Here is a 24355-nt window from a genome sequence, read left to right as displayed (position 1 = left end):
CCTAATACTAATTGTAAATATTCATCTCATCTATGGGATCTAATGCGCGCGCTGTTGCTTTGTCTCTGCGTGTAGTAGTTGAGAGAGCCAGTTTAAGGGCGAAGTGGGAAGGAAAGGATAGTCTCTGAAGCAAACTTGCAGCGTCGTGGTTTTAAAGCGCAACCGTGGTAGAGAAACGGAAGGCGATATAAGCGTGCGTGGCCATGATACGCACACGACAAACTGCCTTAAAATATTTAGACTTGAGGGGAACGCTTCGTTAACAAACTATAACACGGCAATCAGCACTCGAATACGACGAGAGAAATTACTGAGACGTGGAAAATTCCCTTGGAAAAAAAAATCTGGTTTGCGAAACAAATGCTTGTATGTATTGAACCTCTTAAAAGATGAGTGGGGGGAAATATGCGCTCACCGAGAGGGCGTCTTCAGCACGAGACATCCACAAGGCACCTTACAGAGATGTAGGCACCTTACAGATATATATATATATATATATATATATATATATACATATAGCGAGAGGCTATATATATATATTTAGCGAGAGTCTATATATATATATTTAGCGAGAGGCTATATTTATAATTAGCGAGAGTCTATATATATATATTTAGCGAGAGGCTATATATATATATTTAGCGAGTCTTGTGGCTACCTCGCTGTCACGAAGAAATGCTTTCAAGCTGGAACGTGAAAGGCACGTTGAAGAGTTGAAAAGCAGTATGCGGCGTTATTCGGAGGAGAACCATCGTACAAATCGTTCTCGGCAAGCCCGCGATATGGTTTGTGAATGCACAAGGACCTTCTAATCTTATATCACACCCGGCGCCACGAATGAATTTTGCATTCACTTTGGCAGTGGCTATGTGGAAGCGGTGAAATTAGGAACGAAAAAAAAAAAGAATTACCATAATGAACTGCCACTGTTGCCAGGGTATAGTGAGGGACGGGAAAGTCCAACCATTCCTGTTCAGAAAAACAAAGTTCGCATATTTAATTTTAACGTATTTCGAAATGACTGGGCAAACGAGTGCGAACTCAGCACGCTCAAAAGATGGTCACATAATATCATTTCCTTATTTAGCCGATTAGCGCTCTTCCGAATGTGCTCAGCCAGTTGTGAACAACAGCGTTTCGCAATTCATCGTGCCTCTGAAGTATTGACAGAAATAAAAGCGAAGGCTCCGCTTTCAAGCCAACTCATACAAATGGAAAGTTTGAAACTAGAAAAACGGCTTAAGTATATAGAGTCGTTCAGGGACAAATATTTTTTAGCATGGGTGTTTGTTTGAGAAGAGCGTTGTCTGCTGAAGCACGCGCCAGTAAGGAGTTTGTGAAAGAACTTTTGTGCCGCTGTAGCCTGCGCGAACGCGCTTTTGAAGCATGTCAGGTACTTTTGTTACTTTGTTCGGAAAGGAAAGGTGTATATGCACAAAGAAGAAAACATATACTCTCTGGGGAATTACTGTGGGACCTGCTATTTTCTTGGAGCGTGGCTCATACGGGCAGGACGAGCTACAATGAATTTAAGAAAAGATTGAAGACTAGGTGGTGCGACGACATCAGGAAATGTGTGGGTGCTAGTTGGAATCGGTTGGTGCAGGACGCAATTGGAGATCGCAGGGAGAGGCGTTCCTCCTGCAGTGGACATAAAATATAATAATAATAATAACAACAACAACAATAATAATAATAATAATAATAATAATAATAATAATAATAATAATAATAATAATAATAATAATAATAATAATAATAATATTAATAATCATGATGATAATGACGATGATGATGATGATGGTGGTGGTGATGGTGATGGTGATCACGGTAGAGGGCGATGCAAGCGGCGGTGACGAGGGACGCCACAGGCTCGTCTGATGCGCTTCGTCAGCTAATTTCGCTCGTTTGCTATGCACGAGCGACACTAATAAGAGCACGCTTTGCCGCGATTTAAGGCCTTCGTTCACAGATTATTTAAATGTAAAAGTCTCCGGTGACACGCGGAACGATTCTACGGCTAGAGGTACATTGCTCTAAGAAGTGCATAATATTTGCAAAAAGAAAAAAAAATGATACGCTGCTTATTCGATGCATTATCGAAATTTCATTATTAGGTTTTAAACTATAATGGCTTTACGCTCCATAGTTCAACTTGCAAACTGTAGCCGGCGAGTTCATATCGACTCGTAACCAATTCTGAGGGTGACTCCTGCTTCGAGAACAGCATTTTCCGAAGTATGCTAGGATATACAATAAATTTCTTACCATTTTGATCCATCAACCATAAACAGCCATCTTGTTGAAGTAGGTTGAACAACGGTTTCCTGCATGGCCAGCTTGATGGCGCTTATCTCAAAACAAGTGATAGTTTCGAAATTACAGTTGCAAGTGAACGTGCCTTGAGAACTCAATGGTTTCAATTTGTAAATTTCAAAACGTGCCCTAAGGTAAGCGGGTAAAAATGTGATTAGGGAAATTGTCGTTTGTAAGTTATGCGTTTTAATTTGTGCAAGTACCGTCCGCCTGTTCGAATAGTATAGCGCAAGGAGCTCATTTGTGCTATATACCACATGCTAATAAAATATATATATATATGACTACAAAAGGACGATGCCTGGTAAATTAGGCTCTATCAGTAGGAAATGGTTCCAAAACGCTTTTAAGCTCACATAAAAGGCAATTATTAATTATTCTTCAATATTCGGTTCTGCGCAAACTCAAAGAGAAGTGCAAGTATATTACGCAGGTAATGCATTGGTAACATCTATTAAAAGTGAGTTACTTCTTTTTTTTTTTACAGCCACGACTCCTGCAGGCAGGTTTTCCGTTCTTAAGTTCATTGAAAGCTAACCAAGGAGCAGAATACTGCTTCGTAATATTTGGTGGTAGATATTAGAAATAACTTAAAATGTTACTTCCATCAATATATATATATATATATATATATATATATATATATATATATATATATATATTATTTTTTCATCATTTTATATCAAATACTGTTCTTGTTCCAAATTGGTCAAAAGTATTTGCATAGAAGGCACGGAAAAAAAAGAAAACAAAGAAATGCGAGTTTAAGAAATAATCAGTGAAACTGCATCATGGTCTTAGAAGTTTATTAACTAGCCTTCTCCAAAGCAACTGTGCATTAAACGAGGGTGTCCTTAGACACCTAATAATCATTCAGTTTACACAAGGCAATTATAATGCAATAGTACTGTAGGCAGACTTCAGCTACTTTAGAGGAATCACCGTCCAGAACAAAACAAAACGAACGTAGGCCAACCCCTAAGGCAGTGCAATCTAACACAGCGTCTCAAAGCGCTAGCTAACTCTCACGAGGAAACAATGCGAAAAGTGGACTCACGCGTCAGACGTTTCAAAGAGTGACTTTGGCACAAGACAAGCACGCACGTGACCGTGACTTGGTGGTTAGAGCTTTGGCCTGGCTTTCTGTAAGACAGAAGTTCGATCCCAGCATCGAACGCGCGTTATCTTCTGTCGCAATGTATATGTACCTCATCTACTTTGGAGGTATCTAACAGAAAACTCGACGTGAACCAAATCGCAAGTTTGTGCGAGATATGACGAATAGAAACGCCTCTCTGATTAATTTGAGTGTGCGAGGTCGCACCTGACGCCCGCACCAATCATCCCAATTTATCTAACTTATGATATCAGATACTAAGAGAGTTAGTGGTGCTAAACCTTCCTATTTTGTTTTTCTTTAAATTGGTTCAGCAATAAAACTTGCACTGTCAGCTGTTTGGTGTTGCGTGAAAAAAAATGGGAAATAACAAAGTGGCCGAAATTTGCGTTTTTTGAAATGTTCCGCAGCATTCCAGATGTGTTGATGGGTCACTTCTGAGTTATTGAGGCACGAAGATTGCATGTGGCTAAAGAATAAAAGCTCAATCGAAAACTGTGTCCTTATGATCATAAAATAACAATCTGATTGTGGAAGTTAATCTAATCTTTATTTTATTACATTTTCACATATGAACGATTCACTGCATTTTCTTACTTTTCTTTGTCTCGACGAACAAACCACCAGCGGTCGTTACCTTACGTGGTAATGGTTTCGCCGCAACATGATGCTGCTTGCAGGAATGCACCCTTTCAAGGGTGATTTACCAGCTAACATTGATGTATTTTTACCGCATTGGACTTTACACGTTCAAGACAACGCGAAACAAACAAGCAAACACACTCGTTTTCTGCAAGCCTCAATGCTCAGATAGGCATTTGCCTGCTTGGACACGATTTAACGATTGCAATTACTTTAAACAGAGTTACAGATATGTTGCAGGGCTAAAATGGCGATGATGAAAGTGAGACACTAAACGGCGCCCATGATCAAGCTGCCCCGGTAACAGCTCTACCTACTCTATTGGCAGTTCCCTTTCTCACTGATCTATACAATACTCTCTCCTTTCAACGTTCCTTTTTAAACATACGTTCTTTACGTTAGCGGCGGGCTTTGGTTTGCAGACGAGCCGAGAACGCCTAACGCCCGTATGTCCGTAATGAAGAGACGTGCAGCAGCCAAGGCCAAACAACCGCTCCCTCCCATCAGCAACACCCATTTAACAAGGCGCGGGGGGGGGGGGGGGGGGGGGTGCGAAACATTGAGAGAGCAACAGCCCGGCCGGGCCGTCTGGACGTGTTGTTCGGGAAAGGTGAGGAGGAGGAGAGACAGCAGGAGAGAAATGGTAAGTAAAGAGGAGCAGAAGGCCCATCGCCGTTTCTCTTGACACCCGCTGGGAGGCGCTAGTCGTCTCCAAAGGTACCGCGCCTAAACGCAGGTCGCTGGCGGGACACGTGGCCGCACTGGCTACGCGATGCTCTCGCCGCACCTTCTTCCTTCTCTCGGCTAACTTCAGGCTTCATTCCCTCCCTTCCTTCGCTCACTTCCCATTTCTCTCCATCTGATTCCGAGCCCCGTCGTCTGCTTCTCTCCCCCCGAGGCCCAGGCGATGCCCTTTCTCCAGGGGCTTCCCAGCGACTGCCGGGAACGCATGGCGGCGGATAGAAAAGCGCAGGCGGTGAGTGACTGGATAATAGTCGTAGACGTGGAAGGGTCTCCGTGAGCGCTTTCTCCGTGAGCGCTCTGTTGAACGCTGTTCGCGTGCGTTCGGAACCTTGAGCACGTAATGTCGTCCATGTCGTCTGCATCGAGAGCGTTTGCAGACGCATAGGACTTTGGGCGCCTTCTGCAACTTCCGGCTGCGGTAGCACTTCGTCGTCTGCTCGCGCTGCGGCACCAGAAGTTTCTGTTCCCGCGCACGTACGCAGCGTGAACTTTGAAAATTTGACTCGCTACCTGTAGGTGGGGCGTCGTTTTGCATCAGCGTGCTTCAGCTGCAGTGTTCAGACTTGGACAGGACTTCGCCTAACTGCCGCCTCATTGGGTGAGTGTTTCTGTGGTGCACACCTTCCTTCTCTTCGCATTCCTGTGGATTTTGGCGCATGTTTGCATGACATGTTACTTCTGGAAAAGGTATGACGTAAGCAGGTCAAGGAGGCATATTTTTTGCACAAAGGCGGTGACAGCGTGGACATTTTTTTTTTACTGCAAGAAGCAAGTTTGTTTGATAATAGTTGGTGGTTGCGCGTTTTGATCGCAGTGACGACGTTTGATTAGACAACACGTTTGCAAAGCTGGAACCGTGCTAGTCTAGCTTATAGAATCAGATAATTGCAGTATGTTCTTTCCCGATAGGAGGAAAAGAATTGAACTGCAGCTAAAAATTCGGGTGTCTCGCCCGGTACAACGTTTTATTTATACGCAATCCACTTCATCGATTGACTTCACGCCGTAACAACTTTAGTTGCACACATCTGCAAGTTGCAGCAGATTCTCCACCAACTGGTAAAAATGTCTGGATTGGAGTCCTAAGCTAAGTGCTTCGCCCTAATCAAAATCCTTTATTTAACACAATTTCGTCACGCACATGACTTCGCACGGTAGAATGTTTATTTGCAGATCACAGCGGAATGATATGGCTGGAGAACTGTAGCTGTTGCACGTCTGCCACAGTTCGGGTTCCAGATGACGTCTGCTTTGGTTTTTGGTGTGCCAATGATTTGCTGCTACGTAGGTGCGGAGAGCAAAGAGAGCGACAAATATGGGAAGCACTTGCGATTAGAAAAAAGAACAAAGAGAAATGCGTAAGCATTTCTCTTCTGGTGGCTGCTTATCTGCCACACAAACGTCTTTGAGTTTTCTTGAGACTCGACATGAAGAACATTCTCTGTCGATGATCTACTGTTTACTAGGTGACAGCACCTTTGCAGGAGTTAATATTTGACATGCGTGCATAAACTCATTAGGTTGTGCATCCGCCGAGCTACCACGCATACCTTCATGGGCGATAGAAGCTCTTTATACCGGAAAGGAGAAAAGAAATCAACTGCCCCGACAAATCTCACTCAGGCGAATCTCACTTGAATATATGGGAAAAAACGTTTACAGTCACTTAAGTGTCCGTACGTGATTTGAATGCGAAAGCATGAGGAATTGTCCAAGTTATCAACTTAATTAAAGACATTCACCTTAATCCACCCTGTTCTACTTTGTAACAACGTTCATCCACGTTATTCGACTGTAATTTTCTTAATTCATCATAATCTAGTTAAATCCACCCTAATCCACTTTAATCCCCCTTAATTCAATTTTGGCAGTAGGTCGGCTCGTTTTTTTAGGGTAGTGCGAGCCGCAGCGGGCCCAGCGCCGGCAGCGTGACGTCATCACTCCGTCACGTGGGTTTTGTTACCATCGGATCATAACGCCGAACGCCGGATTTTTCGCCTCGTGGGGCACATAAATCTTACACCTTAAAGAAATATGGCAACTCTGCAAACGTATGCATGGATGGTTCGGTAATATCGTCCACCTCAACTGCGGCCGTGATTACACTGGCTCATGACGTCGTTCAATGACAGCAGCTGTAAGAGAAGACTACATCAAAGGCATCTGTTTGTAACGATACGACAAGAAGTCACTAGGCACATTTCTCACGAACTACCTAAAAAACTGAATGATATTGTGCGACTCAAGGCGAGCGCTACGAAGACTTCAATGTGTCGTGAGAACAAAAAGAAAAAAACTGGCAGTGGCTTGGCCGGCTATGCCAGGATATACGCAGCGAAAGCTAAGGCATAGCATGGTTAGCCTTGGTTAATCTTGATTGCAAGTCCAGGATAGTCTGGTTGTCTTGCTACGTTGCGGCGTTTAGCCAGTCGTTCGGCGCGATGTTCGTTTGTTTCCTGGGCGATTCGTTTCTTCTTCATCTCGTTCCGATATCGATTCCAGGCCTCCTCCTGTTTATCAGAATCGTCGCCGTCCATACTGCCGCCTCAACTGTGGTTGAGGCGCATGCGAGCTCTCCTTTTCAATCCTCCGACGTGTTATCAGGCATGCGACGCAGCTGGCGAAGCGAGCGGAGGCGACCGCAACGACGAGGAACGCTTTGTGAAGAGGCGCGCGTTGTGATGTCATGTGCCTCCTCGGAGCACCGCCACGGCGAAATCGCAAGTTCGCGGTCAGTAAAGCTTTCGTTTTAAAACTCGTGCCACTTTCCGGCCCTAGTCGCTGCTAAACTTCACACTGTTGCCAAAATAAAAGCACTTCGTTTTGTATAGCAGTCAATCCATAGGCACTGCGGATTGCACGGGAACGATACCACAGATGTAGCAGCAAAAAAAAAAAAAAAAAAAGAACAGTAAATCACGGCATTCAAGCCACCATATGGTTCTCAAGGCCAGGTTGCAATTCTTCTCTCACCGAAGCTTTGCGGAAAGCGACAGCAAGACATTGGCCGCAACAAGAAAATCGTCAGAAATGCCTCAACAGGCTCGATCTGCGTAGTACATTTAGGATGGCGTGCGGCAGCCAACGTAACCACGCGAGCCTCCTGCGCGGCCTTAGGCTAGATGTTGCCTTTGTGCAACGATATTTGCATCGCATCCGGCACTCGCACTCACCAGACTATGATATGTGTGTCGTACCTGAGACGGTGGAACACATACTTGTTCCTTGCCACAAACATGACCGTGAACAGTGAGGCACTGGCCTCTTCATTGGCGCCATTTAAGAACAGGCCATTGAGTGAAAAAATAAACGTACTATACCGGGCCCATGTCCGGACAGAATATCAACGAAGCGAGCCATCCAGGCACTCTTAGAACGTTTAATTAACGCAGGCCTAGATTCGAGACTGCGAACGAGCCCTATCGACACAAACGTGCGTATTCGCACAATCGCACTCTACTACCTGTCCTCCTCATCGTCACACCTCGTACTCCTCACTCATCCTCTTCCTCTTCCTTCTGAGCAAAGTAGCGCGTTCGAGGAAATTACCTGAGGCCCACCTCTCTGAATTTCTTCGATATGCTCTCTCTCTCTCTCTCTCTCTATATATATATATATATATATATATATATATATATATGTTTCTGCTACATACTTCTAAAGGGGACTTAGTCTGCCTATAACGCTATAAATCGGGTCCCGCCATGGGCTGCACTGATGGCGGAATCCCACCTCTGTTACCTCACGCAACAGCCCAGCGCTAAGCAAGCCTAGGGCAGCTTGTGTCTGTCCTCCCAGAAATAAAGTAATCACCTTGGCAAAAACCAGCAATTGTACGCTGGTTCCATCGCGTTACCATCGCACGCATGATTGGTTCGTGCCAAAGATTGTTATTTAAAACGTCTGGCGTGCGCGTCACGTGATAATTCCTCGCACTATTCCCTATAGTGACAGCTAGCTTCTATAGACGCTGGGCTTGACCGCACTGTCCTCGGGTTCGGCTGACGTTCTTTAGGCTAGACTGAAACCTGCAAAGTGTGCGCAGTGCGCCTATATTGTTATTGCATTGATAATAACAATAAAAAGAAAGAGTACTGTTGACGATGAATTCTACACGAGGCTTGCTATACGAATGTGCCAAGAGAGAGAGAGAGAGAGAGAGAGAAGGGCATAGGAAAGACAGGGAGATTAACCAGAGGTTATCTCCAGCTGGCTACCCTGTACTGAGGGAGGGGCAAAGGAATGCGATAGGTGAGAGAGAGAGAGAGAGAGAGAGAGAGAGAATGCCAAGACTGCTTGCAGCGCTTACCTGCTAGTGGCTATGTTGACAAGAAAAAAAAAACGTATTTTTTTCAGCAAGCGAAGCTATTTCAACGACGTCGCTTTAACTCCGCACTTTGGCTGCGCCGAAGTTAAAACGTGGAACTCTCGAAGTGCGTGGTGGTGTGACGTCGTAAAACTGGCAAGCGGGCTGTTTGAGTGAATAGGTTGGTGCGCCAGCTGGTGCTGAACGTGGATAAGTTGCGAGGGTGCTTGGCCGTAAGTCTTGTGCCAGGCGTACGTGTGTGTATTGCAGGAAAGAGAGGAAATGGGTCCAAACGAAAAAAAAAAGATGAAGGAAAACACATTTGTTTAGGCGGACGCGTAGGTTGACCTCATGCAGACCGCTTTCCCGAAGGCGCACGTAAGGGTGCCACAGCGAAGCTGAGGCGCGCCAAGTAAGAACGCAAATTCGTGCGAGAAAACAAGAAAAACAAAACAATAAGCACAGCGAAACTGAGGGAAAATCGAATAGAGCTCCCTAGATGGGCCGCATTGAGCTAAGCAAGGGAGAAAAAGAGGGCGGAGGATTTGAAATGTCGAAGCAAGCGTTGTTGTGCTTGGAGCTACAGTTGCTCTCTTCGCGCTCGATGCCGCTTGCCGTTTTAGCGCCGACAGCGGCTCGTGACACATTGCTCGAACTTTCGGTAGTACGTGACCGCTAAGTGCGCTGTCCGCTTTAGCGGCATCGCGACTAAAGAATTGGGGATTCATTCGCGAAACCTTTTGTTTCGTTTCGCACTTTACAAATATATTTTTTAAAGTCCGTTGCTGTGTTCGCTTTTGTTTTCTGGGGCGGCCTCAGCCAGCAACGTTATTAATTTTTTGTTAGAACACTAAGAGACATTTCAGGCTCGGTTGGACGGCGTTCTTTGCTGTTGCCGTCAATATGGCGTGCCAGGACGTTCCGAGTGCCGTCGGTATATTTCATGCGGAATATTTTCTAGTGAAAATGACGGATCGATTCGAAATCGCGCCGTCGCGGTTCACTGAAGCGAAAAAGAAGGAGCGGAAAGTTTGCGACGGTACTGCCTTAGTTCTATACGTTTCTCTCTTTTTTTTTGAATATGAAAACGACTTTGCTGAGGCAAGATGCAAATGTTTGCGATACAAATCTGCGATAACGCTAGTAAAACAAATAGACTGTCGAGGTTGGCACAAAGAAATGCACCCGTCATCTAGCAGTCTCTGCGAATTAGTGGTCGGCGATGCATAATGAACGTCACTATTCTCTCTGTCTTTCTCTCTCTTCCTTAAGGGGGGGGGGGGGCAGCGTTATATATAATGACTGGGTGCCGAGCTGTCGGTGCATTTGAACATTTGCAAGAGGCTCTGAGTGAAACGCGCAGATGGGCCTTAAGAAAGAGGCCATGGCATTTGTGCCAATTCAGCTGTAAGCTATGGCAAACACGCGCACACACAGATGCACAGAGAGAGAGAGAGAGAGAGAGGCCGCGGCTTCTAAGTATATCTGCGCATCGAATCGCGAAGGCAGTATTTGCCGGCCTTTTGGGCTGGAGTTTTGTAATGCCAGGTTGAAAGAGGGCTCTTCTTGTCTGGCGTTCTGTAGCAGAGGCTGAGTTCGCATATTAACGGCTCGGTAGATGTGGCGAAATTCGGCGCCACTGTGGGCCCATTCTATGTCGTCCTCGAATGGAAATACTTGCGCTGCGTGTCGCTGCTTCATAGATGCAAATTTCGAAACGCTGACGAGCGCTACGTTGCGGATTCGCCTCCCGGCTATGGCCATAGCGGCAGCATTTCGAGAGAGAAGTGAACTTCAAAAAAAAAAAAAAAAAAAAAAGAAAAAAAAAGAAAAAAAACGCCCATATGCAGCCACTGGCAATTTCAAAGGGACAAGCTGCGTGCAGAGGTGTTATTTATTTATTGCACTTATTGCAGGAGTACTGCCGGCCACTCACAGGAGGCCTTAGACAGGAGTGGGCCATACCTTAAAAACAAACAAACAGATCTGGTATCACAGCAGTAAAACTTGCGCTTGGCGACTCCTCAGATGCAGGTGTTACTAAGACTGTGATTCATCACCGAACACCAGCGCATCAAACTTAACATTTTGTTGCTTTAGCAGAATTGTAAGTAAAACGCTTGTACTCATACATATCGTAAGACTTCCGCGTATGCACACAGAAAAAAAAAAAAAGAAAGCAAGAAAAGAAACATAAAAATACGAACGATAACAAACATCTTCTATGTGGAGCAAGATCAGTAACCTTTAAAAATACAAAGCCCTTCGTAGTAATATTCCGTACTAATAGTTCCTTCCAGGTGAGAAGGAATCTCACTTCTCCAGTGAACTTGGCGTAATGCAAGGATTGGCTGTACGAAGGGATAATCATTTAGATTAGATTCACTGTTAGGTCTTCTTGCATCATCTTTCTCGTTGTTCGAGCGCGCAGGTTTTCTACGCATGCCTTTCCGTAGCATGTGTGTCTATCAAAATGCTCGGCCTTCTGCCTGTTCTAACCCGTTACACAGCTTCCTAAACGTAACCTAAGCTAGTTGAGTTTCATGAAATTCTCTAGAACACAAGCAGCTTTAGGATATTTTGCGCCAAGTCGCTCAGGACTAATGTGATCCCCGCTGTGAAAAGACAGCGACTGTACGCTGCTTGCTTCCATGAACACGAAAATAGAAAAAAAAAAAGCAAGAAATCCGACTAGTCAAAACTATGCCATATCTCTAAATACATTTCTTCCCTTGAAACCCGGTTGTCGCTTTGGGCCGCTAACTTCCCCAGACATCATCACATGAAAAAAAAATTCTTACACAATCGCTAGATGACATTAATGTCGTCGAAACATGCTTGCGCAAGTGATGCCGTGCTCAAAAATCATTAATACGTATGATATCATGCTCCAAGAACGCACAGTCAGAATGGGGCAACTCGGATGATGTGCTGTTAATACGAGCAGGCACGCTTCGATTTTTTTTTTTTTACTACAACAGCAGCGTTCGGCATGGTTGGTGTAACAGGAGCGTCGCAGTGGGTGGTTCGACTTAACTACGAACAGTCTGCCACCATGAATTTTTATGCGGCTCGGATGCGCACGACATCAAGCATTCACAATGTGCGGCTTACTTCGTCGAACCATGTATCTTCATTTTCACGTTCTTATCACACACTGAAAAAAGAAGAATACTTCGCTCTGAAACACCCAGATTTCGTACTGCGCTTTCGTAGTGTTTACCAATAAATTTTTTTGCCTACAGTGGCGTTAATATTGCGTGAAGGCGCATCATGCGGCTTTATTATTCCTTTCGAGTGCTGGAGGCTTAGTTCATTTTGGCGATATACTCCCTTCTTTTAACTTATTTCATAGGGTCGAGGCAAAGTATATTTGCAATACCGCTGACACATTTTGTCGTAGGGTGCCCAGTCCGGACTGGCCGAATATCGAAACACGCTCAGGTCTTGCACAAACTACCGAGTCGTTAAAATGTACAAAACAGAAAATAGACTTCATAAAAGTGATAAAACGATGTGAAATCGCAGTAACGATTAAGTGAGTTGAACATTCACGAGGTGAGGAACAAGAATGATTGTTTGCTGCCCACAAAGAAAAAAAAAATCATTTCTTTGAGGGAATATTGGGATGAGAGAGAAAGACAGAGAGACAGACAAAGAACTTTACTAACGGTCCTGAGGAACCGCGTTAGCGTATCTCCCTTTTCAGGGAGTCCCCGTCTGGAGATAGAGAGTGAAGGTCTAAAGAAACGCAAGGAGGTTAAGCAGGTCGATGCCGGTTGGCCAACCTTTAATGGGCCCGGGGAGTAAAAGACGAGAAGCAACGAAATTGGCGGTCCGCACGGTCCCACGTGCAATGAAGCCTTTGCCGTTCAATTTGCCGGAAGGGGTCGCGCTCAAGCTGGCGCATCTCAATAACAACCCGTTTACCCCGGAGCATAATTCATTTAAGGAAACGTAGAATTGGGGAGGGGGGGGGGGAGGGGGCGACTTCGCTCGGACGCGTAATTTTTTTGGATGGCGCAAATGGCGCGGGACGGACGGCCGTACTCACTGCGTTCTTGTGTCCGGCTTCGTTCTGCGCGTTTCATGCCGCTTACAATTAGGCAGTCGTTCTTTTTTCTTACATAGTATACGTGTACGGATATCTCTCTCTCTTTCGTCTTTCTATTTACCCCTCACACTACTCGTCTACAGGGTAACCAACTATGCGCTCTTCCGGTTCACTATCCCACCTTGCCCTCGCCATGTTCTCTCTCTCTCTCTGTAGCCACACGTGCCAATGATTTCACACACACACACGCACGCACGCACACAAGTGAAGCAAAAGATATAAAGAGAAACGCATTGGCCGAGAAGCAATGTGCGCTGCTCACTACCTGAAAACGCGAACGCTTTCTCCCGTTGCTTGCAGAGGCGTAAACGGGCGCATCCATTCCTCACACAAGCGCCGTGAGAAACAATCATGCCACGCGAGAAAAAAAAGATACATAAAGAAAAAAAGGAAGGAGATAGTAAGGTTTGGCATCAGCGATACCCAAAGCGTCGCTCTATTTCTTTATTTTAATTTTTTTTTTCGCAGGGGAGGTGGTGTATTCCCGCCGAGGCCTTTCTGCAGCACCTACGCGCTCCCTCAAAATTGCGTTTAAAATGCGACTTTCGGTTGATTTCTTTTCTTGTTTTGTTTCTTTTTCTTTCTTTAAAAAATTCTAAACTAGAGAACCCGGAATGACGCCCTCTGTGCGCTGACGCGCGTGACCTTTAATACAAAGTTTATCCAATCTAACACGGGATGCCACCGAGTTCGAGGTTAAATTGTTCTTTCGCTCCAGGTCGGTCCATCGCGCATTCTTTGTTCGTTTGTTCTTCTTCTCCCGATGCGAGTTTGTCCTCCACGCTGTAGCACCGAAGAGTCTCCCTCGCGTTTTCCCGCGTGCGTATAGTTGGCCGAGGATAAAGTAAAAGATTCATTGCCATTCTTTCTTTATCGGTCTTCCTTTTTTACGGACACGTGCGCAGTCTCTGAAGACCTATTATTTTCGATCGCCTTCTGTTATCGCTGTCTCTTTTTCAAACTTCGTCTGTCGAAGCGATTTAGTTAACGTTCTTCACCGTCGTTGTACGCGAACGTAACAAAATTACTCGGGGCGTCTGCACTAAGTGAATGTTTGTTCTACTCGCCGTGAGCTAAGTCTATAGTTGCTAAGGCGCTGTTGCCTGGGGTGACAAGGAACGCGTTCTCGACTCCCAGCAATTCTTTGATCGTCCCGAAGTCACGTGGTCTCGGCGATTGTTTAAAAAAAAATTAACGGACGAGAAAACTGTATGCCGGGTGGAAGGAAATGCTCCTCAACGCCTTTATGTTCAACTACTGTAGCTGCCTCGATGTCGTTTAGAGAGAGCCGCGAGCTGTATTATTTAAAGAGCAGTTCCTTACGAATATAATCAGCAGTTGCAGTGCAGTAAAAAAAAAGGTGTCCCTTCTAAAAGCTTACGGATTAAAAATTTATGTTTAGGAACACGACGTAAACGTAAATATTTAAGAGAGCTCCAAAAGTGAACTTCTCGAATAGAGCAGAATGGCGGATCTTTTCATTTTTTTCTGAAAAAGAAATATTCTGAACGAGAATAACGGGAAAACAAATGACGTTCAATGAGGGCGATGCTTTTCTATAGTCAGTCGAAATGTGTCACTTAGGAGCCAAAAAGAAATGCAAATTCTCAGATTATGGGAGTGACAGTTAAAAAGAACAGTACCTCTCGTCACTCGGCATACTTTTCCCTCGAATTAACGCAGTTATATGTATAAGTGTCCCATATGGTCTATGCTGCACCCGGTGGTGCGAATGCAATAGCTTTAGCCTTGTGGAGGGGCGGGGGCGCAGCTTTTTGACTGCTCCACGAAGTAATAGAGTCGAACTTTAATAGCCACTCCATTCAAGATTACTGATAAGCACAGGAACTGTATATTACACACGACCACGTCAATGCATCATCTTATATTAATCAATGTTGGCAGCAGAGATTAGAGAAAAAGGTATAACAGGTTTGCGTTGTAAGAGTTGTCGGACGATCCCACCGCTGTCAAACAGATGTAGGAGTTGAAGGTCGTAGAGAGGAACTCGGTGAACAGGATTTATTTACATTTAAAACAAGACATATATCGCCAGTCTAGCGTGACTCCCAAATGGAGCCCGCAAGACGACCCATATAGCAAACAGCTTACGAGCACACAGCTCGCCAGTACATTTCGAGCATGACAACGAGCACTCAGCTCACTACGACGAGCACACTCACGCAGCCGACAACCGCTGCTTATAAGCACTTGTCCCCCCCCCCCCCCCCTTGATACCAAGCGAACGGAAACGTTCGTCCAGTCATCGTTCGACGTCACCATTCGATGTCACCGAAGATGACCCGCCCTTTTAAAGGAGGCGGGCTCACATACTCGTGTTGCACACACACACAGGTGTAAAGGTCCGGAGCCGACGTCAGAGGGCTTCGTAGAACTCTGCTCCGTCAAGGGTGGCGCTGCCGAGTACCACATTCCTGAGCTGACCCCGCGCCACGTGGCTGCCGGTTATCCGCAGTTCTCTGAAGGGCGCCCCGTCTGGTCGGATTGGAACACGTGCAGCGGGCTGAAATAGCTGGCACGTTGCCACCCCGTACGGCCATTCCTAACAGCTCCTCCATGGCTCGGAAAATCTCGCCTGACCAGTGCTGGCAACCGCTGGGGAGGAAGAGAATGGCGGGCGAGCAAGATGATGGCTATGCTCTCTGCAACCCCTGCGCACTTGGAATGCCTTCAACCATATCACAACAACTGGCACAGAAGAGTCGACCCGGCAACGCAATACCGCTCAGCGTTCAAACGCCCGGAATCAGCCGTTAATCCACCAGGCCTCTTATCACAATTTCAATGCAAGTCACTCAACTGGGAAACCCCAAATTTTGCCCCAAAATTTCGTGCCGCCACAGCGAGCGTTCACGTTCCTCTTGAGTTCGACCAAACCCGACCGTCGCGCTGCACAAGAGTAAAGGTTTACGCAGAACTGAACCGAAGGCTCTCAACTACCAATACCCGTCCATAACTTAAGCAGCCTAACTTCGCGAACAGCCTGTTCTTATCCTATCACAGTGGCGTACTTAGCTCATGTACTGTTGCCACTGAACCGTCTGGCCAACTCCACAGGTACGTAAATACAATCGCGCTAGCTTTGTGGTCTCTATTCAAAACGCGTACTTGCAACGCTTACTCACATTTGTCCCATTAATCCACACAGGACACGTTCCTTAAACAAACATCCAGACTTGCGTAACTTACGCAACACAGAGGAACCTTTGAACAAATGTGTCTTTTACTAACTAGCTTTTACTAACGACACACACGAGCAACCCAGTCATAAACCTTCTGCTTCCTTCCGTCCGCACAGGAAACGCGCTAATGGACCTGAGAGCTCTTAGTGCAAATCACGCACTTACTGAAAACCTACGCGGTTAACCTTAGAAAAAAAAAAACACTTATATAAAAAAGAAGGTTAACTAAAACGCACGCGCGTTACCATAGGCCTCTCAACGATAACCTTGACACTCAGGTTACTCACACACACACAAAAAAAAGCCTATTTACTTATTAATGAACACTTCGCGAAACTACATGTTTACTTAAAACGCGCCTTTCAAATCTCGAGCTTCTCTAACAAAACACAAACAAAGCTCATACTTTTACATATTGAAAGAAACTTAAATCGCGAAAGTTATCCGACGCTCAAAAAATAAAACAGAACATGCTTCACTTATACGGAAGTTGCCTTCGCCTCCCGTTTCAAATGTTTACGACTGACTCATACTTTTGAGTCGTACTCGAGGTGGTCGCGGTTTGAAAGCTATTTTGGCTACCCAGGACCAACAAAAGGGCTGACTCACTATCAGCTCCCCCAAGACGTTACAGTCTCCTGCCAATTCGCGTCCTGGCGCCCCTCTTTCCTCACAAACTCGAGTGACCGCGTCGCTACTCCCCACCTGGTCTCGTCTTGCCACCTTGCGCTTCTTCGTACTGCACGCTGAGCTTTGAGAAGAACGACGGAACGACGAGGAATTTAACTGCCCCGTGCCATTTGTCCGCGTCCGTGCAGAACATGCTTCTCGGTCTCTCTTTGACCGGTGGCTCGAACGTGTTTGATGCGTCAACATCGTCCGTGACGACCGCACCTTTCTTTTCTCTGCGCCCTGCCTTTTCGCGCCTGTCGCTGTCTTTGGCTTCGCTACATTAGCCACCGCATTCCGATCTTTTTGGGCGCTTGTTTCTGCGGCGCTTTCTCCTCGAACTCTCGTTCATGCCGTCATCTCGCGCCCCGTGCTGGCCGTTACACATCTCGTCGGCCCGGACCGTCATTCCGCACAGTCATTCAGACTGTGCGGTCTCTTACCCGCACAGTCTGAATGATCCTTAACTAAATCATACCTCTCTCGGCTACCTAGACTGGCGGAGAGCCGCACCGATCCCTGAACAATGCAGTTATTCTCTTGTGAGCTACGGAGCTCGCCATCCCGAGAACTACTCTCAACTGCATCGTCCAGCTGGCACTTCTCTTCGGCACGGAGATCTGACTCGACATGGGTGCCCGTGTCTGTCGGGTCAACAGTACCCTGTACATCGCTAACGACCTCGATATCATGAGATGCGACGCACATGCGCGGTAACTGTGCCAATTTGTTCGCAGCTGGCCTAGCTGTCTCTACAGTCCTCTGTTGGCACAGCACCTTGTCGCTCTCACTCTGGCCTTTAACGGCCTCTGTTGCCACTAAGGCATCGTTAGCTGCTAGCACTTCGAGTTCACCTGTGAACGTGCTGCTACTCTCACAGGTACTACTACTTCTGTCGGCTTTCGACTGAAATCTGCTGTCTACTTCCTCCCACTTTCGCTGCGTCCAGCCTACAGATTTCTCAAGCCGCTGTTGACTTCGCTCAATTAACTGCTCAAAACCTTCAATCTTTTTGTTCGATGCCTCAATGTACGGCCTTGTTACTTCTGTTAGGCCATTTTCCTTATAAATTCTTTTCAGTTTCTGCCTAGCTTTTTCCTGTTCTTGCTTAAATTCTTCCTGCTCTTGCCCAATTGCTTCCTGTTCCCGTTTCTTTTTTAGAATTCTTTACTCATTTGTTCTATGAATTTCGAATCATTGTTACTTTCTAGAATACTCTTACGAATTTCTGCTTCCGTCAAGTCCTCCTCTACGTCTACCTCGATCTCCTCACACAACCACAACAAGTCAGCTCTCGTCAAACACATTAGGACCATGGTCGCTACTTTAAGCTTTGGCTCTGCTGTCACACAATACTTGTTGCGATACCCACGCAAATCAGAATACAAGTAAAAGATCCCAGCGAATCAAATCCAAAACACAGAGATTTTGAGGCCTGGTAAATCTTACAGCCAAAACGAAACGCTTACCCACTGAAGCAGCACGATATCACCACTCCTTCCCCGCCGTACCCAGTCAGTTGCAAGAGGTGGTCAATCCCAAGTCGCCTCCAACTTGATCAGGATACGGGTCGGTCACCATGTGCCAACGTCCGAGTCATAGGCTGATCTATGAGCCGTAGGCCGATTTAGGAGCCGTAGGCCGATCTCACCGCTGCCATTCAGTTGTAGGGATTGGAGTGGTCGTAGTTGTCGGGAGGACCTTGGGACGACAGGACTAGGCGAGCAGAATTTATTTGCAGGATTTACATTTGAAACAAGACATATATCGCCAGTCTAGCGTGACTCCCAAATGGGGCCCGCAAGACGACGCATACAGCAAACAGCTTACGAGCACACAGCTCACTAGTACATTTCGAGCATGACAACGAGCACTCAGCTCACTACGACGAGCACACTCACGCAGCCGACAACCGCTGCTTATAAGCACTTGTCCGCCCCTTGATTCCAAGCGAACGGAAACGTTCGTCCAGTCATCGTTCGACGTCACCGTTCGACGTCACCGAAGATGACCCGCCCTTTTGGAGGAGGCGGGCTCACATACTCGTGTTGCACACACACACAGGTGTAAAGGTCCGGAGCCGACGTCAGAGGGCTTCGTAGAATTCTGCTCCGTCAAGGGCGGCGCTGCCGAGTACCACATTCCTGAGCTGACCCCGCGCCACGTGGCTGCCGGTTATCCGCAGTTCTCTGAAGGGCGCCCCGTCTGGTCGGATTGGAACACGTGCAGCGGGCTGAAATAGCTCGCACGTTGCCACCCCGTACGGCCATTGCTAACAGCGTTTACAGCGGAAAGCACCTATTTATTGATATTTTAGGAAAGAATGAACAACAGTGCCTTACTTGGGAGGTTCGTGAGAAAGAATATAGCCTCAATACAGAGTGGCAAGAAAAAGAAAATGTTTAATAAAAGACGTGTATCGAGGAATATTTACAAGCGGCGCAGTAAAAGTTTGTTTGAGGACGTTAAAAAAAACAAGTTGATAGAAAGAAAAAAAGAACAGTCACAAGGCAAGCAAACACTGGAACTTCATGCAAAATGTGCAGCTCAAATAAGCTGAGTATTTTTTTTTACAGTACAATATGTACAAGGTATTTCAGCCTTTGTGAAGTATGCGGGAACGTGTTCCGACTTTTGCTTACAGCCTCTTTTTTTCTTCCAGCCGGCGTGATTTTGTAACGTGTCGTTCGTTTTGTTTGGCTAAGCCAGGAGCGTTATCTATCATGCTAAAATTCCCTACTCAAATCTTTATTAAACAAGCAAACCACCAAACAAAGAAAGAATTAAATAATAAATCAAGCAAGCATGGCACAGTCATGGATGCGTACGCGTCAGCAATCACGCGTACCCCATGCCACCAAGCTGTTGCACAGGAAAGTAAATTATAATAAGCAAATGGTAGTAAGTTCCTCGTACACGTAGTATTACGTTCCTAAAATATGACAGTAACGCTTTCAGCGCCTTTTATCGAGAGCTATAGATCAATGAGTGAATTCATAACGTAGGGTAATAATTGTATATGGAGAAGCAAAAACAGGCGAATTTTTTTTTTGCACACTACATTACAAGTACATCCCAAGTCACCCAATGATTTGTAGTTGTGTAAGTGGCTTTACCTCACTACATGTTGATGACATGACTGTACACTTGCGGATCTAGGAGGACACTAAGAAGAAGTATGAAGCTAATGCAAATTAGCAGATTATACTTACGCAATGTCAAGTGTATCTGCATTGCCGGCAGTGCTACCATCGTAAGTGAGGTAGCTAAATACAAATACATTTGCCGGTGTCTCCGTCACAGTCCCATCCCTTTCTCCTCATGGCGTCATGTCAGATCGAAAAGTCGGTGCAAGTAGGGGATGTTTAATTGCATGTCAATAAATTTGCCGTTTGCTTTGCATTAGGAAACGCGTATAGACTTCACACGGATACTTGGCATGAAAAACGGCCAAATAATACGCAAAAATGTCACTAGTTTATTGACGTCACACCAAAGAAATGATAGCGCCGGTTTAGGCGCGAAATTCAAAATTCAAATTCAAATTCACCTTTGGCCGTATTGCTTCCGCGCCTGTTTCATCTTTTGCTTCCTCCTGCCAAAGTAAAGGAAGAAAAGTTTTTAGAGAAGGGTTTACGAGCCAAAAGTGGCTGAATATTTATTTCTTGTGATCTTTGACGAACCGTGTCGCTGCTCTCGTATGCTTGTTGTCGTGTAGGGTGCAGAAGGGGAACAGGTAGGGCAGGTAGAGCATCCATCCGTCCGTCCGTCCGTCCGTCCGTCCGTCCGTCCGTCCGTCCGTCCGTCCGTCCGTCCGTCCGTCCGTCCGTCCGTCCGTCCGTCCGTCCGTCCGTCCGTCCGTCCGTCCGTCCGTCCGTCCGTCCGTCCGTCCGTCCGTCCGTCCGTCCGTCCGTCCGTCCGTCCGTCCGTCCGTCCGTCCGTCCGTCCGTCCGTCCGTCCGTCCGTCCGTCCGTCCGTCCGTCCGTCCGTCCGTCCGTCCGTCCGTCCGTCCGTCCGTCCGTCCGTCCGTCCGTCCGTCCGTCCGTCCGTCCGTCCGTCCGTCCGTCCGTCCGTCCGTCCGTCCGTCCGTCCGTCCGTCCGTCCGTCCGTCCGTCCGTCCGTCCGTCCGTCCGTCCGTCCGTCCGTCCGTCCGTCCGTCCGTCCGTCCGTCCGTCCGTCCGTCCGTCCGTCCGTCCGTCCGTCCGTCTGTCTGTCTGTCTGTCTGTCTGTCTGTCTGTCTGTCTGTCTGTCTGTCTGTCTGTCTGTCTGTCTGTCTGTCTGTCTGTCTGTCTGTCTGTCTGTCTGTCTGTCTGTCTGTCTGTCTGTCTGTCTGTCTGTCTGTCTGTCTGTCTGTCTGTCTGTCTGTCTGTCTGTCTGTCTGTCTGTCTGTCTGTCTGTCTGTCTGTCTGTCTGTCTGTCTGTCTGTCTGTCTGTCTGTCTGTCTGTCTGTCTGTCTGTCTGTCTGTCTGTCTGTCTGTCTGTCTGTCTGTCTGTCTGTCTGTCTGTCTGTCTGTCTGTCTGTCTGTCTGTCTGTCTGTCTGTCTGTCTGTCTGTCTGTCTGTCTGTCTGTCTGTCTGTCTGTCTGTCTGTCTGTCTGTCTGTCTGTCTGTCTGTCTGTCTGTCTGTCTGTCTGTCTGTCTGTCTGTCTGTCTGTCTGTCTGTCTGTCTGTCTGTCTGTCTGTCTGTCTGTCTGTCTGTCTGTCTGTCTGTCTGTCTGTCTGTCTGTCTGTCTGTCTGTCTGTCTGTCTGTCTGTCTGTCTGTCTGTCTGTCTGTCTGTCTGTCTGTCTGTCTGTCTGTCTGTCTGTCTGTCTGTCTGTCTGTCTGTCTGTCTGTCTGTCTGTCTGTCTGTCTGTCTGTCTGTCTGTCTGTCTGTCTGTCTGTCTGTCTGTCTGTCTGTCTGTCTGTCTGTCTGTCTGTCTGTCTGTCTGTCTGTCTGTCTGTCTGTCTGTCTGTCTGTCTGTCTGTCTGTCTGTCTGTCTGTCTGTCTGTCTGTCTGTCTGTCTGTCTGTCTGTCTGTCTGTCTGTCTGTCTGTCTGTCTGTCTGTCTGTCTGTCTGTCTGTCTGTCTGTCTGTCCCTTCTTACTTGAATGGGTCGCGCAAGCTCGTCCTCACCTGATTCATTGCGGAACGGTGGGTGGGGCACGGACTGTCTGTGGGGACGATTGATTTACGTCGGGATGTTGCGAAACCCCGAACGAGTGCTCGCGGCTATCGACACGGCGCTGGTTCAACGCCCGACTCGGAACGGCCCTAGTAATCCAGTGATATCATTCACGCCAGTAGTTCTTGAACTGACAGACTGGAAGCCGGCGGACGGTGGAAATGGGCCGCCAGGCTGCCACCGTTGTGGCGTAAGTTAGACGGCGAAGGTTTGACCGCGTACTTGAGCAGCTCGGTTTGTTTGCTTCTGTTACTACCCTGAATGTATTCGGTGCCTTCGAATGAAAAAAAAAAGAAAAAAAAATGGTCAAGAGGGTCGTAGACCTCCGCTAGTAGTGGTTGCGTTGAAAGTTCAGTGGAGAATTTGCAGGCGAACTCCACTTGTCTTCACTGCACGGTGAGATTAGAGAAAGATTGCAGCCTAAATACGAAAAAAGGAAGGAGTGGAGGACTGATCGTCCTAATACCAACACTATGCTGTAGCAGTTGATAAGTTGATAAGAGTTGAAGTTGATAAACAACATGGTTGTGTAAACAAAGAAAAAATAAAGGAGGTGACAATAGATTAAAATGGCAGCGAAGTTAAAACATCACAGACCAAGTATTACGGAATCCCCGACCAACAGCGCCAGATTACGTCACTTCTTGCGGCCGTTCAGTGGATAAGCTAGCGTTAAGAAGATGTGACGGCAGGGGATGTCATTCCTCTAGTCAGTGTTATTTAGAAGTCGCGTAGTCTTTGAGTTCCACTGAAAGGATGCTCGACTCTCCGTTGAGATGTTGCGCTGCATATCGCAAGCACATACAAAGTGACGCCGGTCAATCGAGGTGACAACGTTATTGGTCGCGGGTACTTCCTCAGTGTAACAACTGGTACGAGCAACGTAACAGCTATGTCTTACCAGTACTCACGTACGGGGCAGAAACCTGGAGGCTTACGAAAAGGGCTCTACTTAAATTGAGGACGACGCAACGATCTATGGAAAGAAGAATGATGGGTGTATACCGTTAAGGGATAAGAAAAGAGCGGATTGGGTGAGAGAACAATGGCGAGTTAATGACATCTTAGTTGAAATTAAGAAAAAGAAGTGGGCATGGGCAAGACATGTAATTAGGAGGGAAGATAACCGATGGTCATTAAGGGCTACGGACTGGATTCCAAAGGAAGGGAAGCGTAGCAGGGGGTGGCAGAAAGCTAGGTGGGTGGATAAGATTAAGAAGTTTGCAGGGACAACATGGCCACAATTAGCACATGATCGGGGTTGTTGGAGAAGTATGGGAGAGGTCGTTGCCCTGCAGTGGGCGTAGCCAGGATGATGATGATGATGATGATCATGATGATGATGAAAAAGAAGCTAAAAGCCCGCAACCTTGGCCTTTTTATTGCAATAGTGGTCATTGCCCTCAGAAGAAGAATGAAAAAAGCGGCGGTATAGGAAAAGCGAATGTGTAAAGCAATCTGCGCAGCCAAATTTTGCTATAAAAAAAAGAGAAACCTTCCATTTTTTCTTTTTTTCTTTCTCGGCACCTCTGTGAGAGAATGTGTCCGACATACGTGAATAAAAGCTAAGAATCCATTTTATCCAGAAATAGACAAGGGTCGCGTTACGAAATGGCGGCTCAGCTGCCTGTTTTTTGTAGCAGACGATTGCAATCCAGCGCAGGCAAATGCCGGGAACGGGGATGACGAGGCTTTCCCTTAGAGTTATAATTCGGTGCAGTATACTGAAGGCAGTGAGGCGATAGCTCACAGCATTGAGGACATGAAATAAAGGGGAGAAATTATTATAGAAGTAAACTTGAGTGCCTGCTAACTATGAACAACAAATTTTCTTTGCAAGCGAAGACGCAACCTCGTCTTTACGCTCAATACACCATGACAGTCTTCGGAGAATTAAGTCATGTGGAATGGAACCTTTTGCGAGCTGTATGTGGTCTAGTTCTGTGGATCGAGTTTGTTATTTGATTTGTTTAACTCTTTTATATGAGTTGGCTTTAAGCTTCAGTGTGCTTCTTCGCAATTGTTTCTTTTCGGCGGCCTTTATTAGATGCATATATGTGTGAAAACGTATTATTGATTCCG

The 24355-nt window shown here is 46.5% G+C and overlaps 1 protein-coding gene across 1 annotated transcript in view; it reads left to right on the top strand.

Annotated features, from left to right (window-relative positions):
- The first annotated feature begins 5035 nt into the window (after positions 1-5035).
- Positions 5036-24355, top strand: part of LOC126529236 (GTP-binding protein Rhes-like) — a 95534-nt gene continuing 76214 nt past the window's right edge. The window contains exon 1 of the mRNA XM_050176839.2: positions 5036-5417. The gene's annotated coding sequence lies outside the window, so the exon portion shown is untranslated. The remainder of the gene's footprint in view (positions 5418-24355) is intronic.

This window comes from Dermacentor andersoni, chromosome 8 (genome assembly GCF_023375885.2).
Source record: "Dermacentor andersoni chromosome 8, qqDerAnde1_hic_scaffold, whole genome shotgun sequence".
Taxonomy (NCBI): domain Eukaryota; kingdom Metazoa; phylum Arthropoda; class Arachnida; order Ixodida; family Ixodidae; genus Dermacentor; species Dermacentor andersoni.
This window is presented reverse-complemented; position numbering and strand designations above follow the sequence as displayed.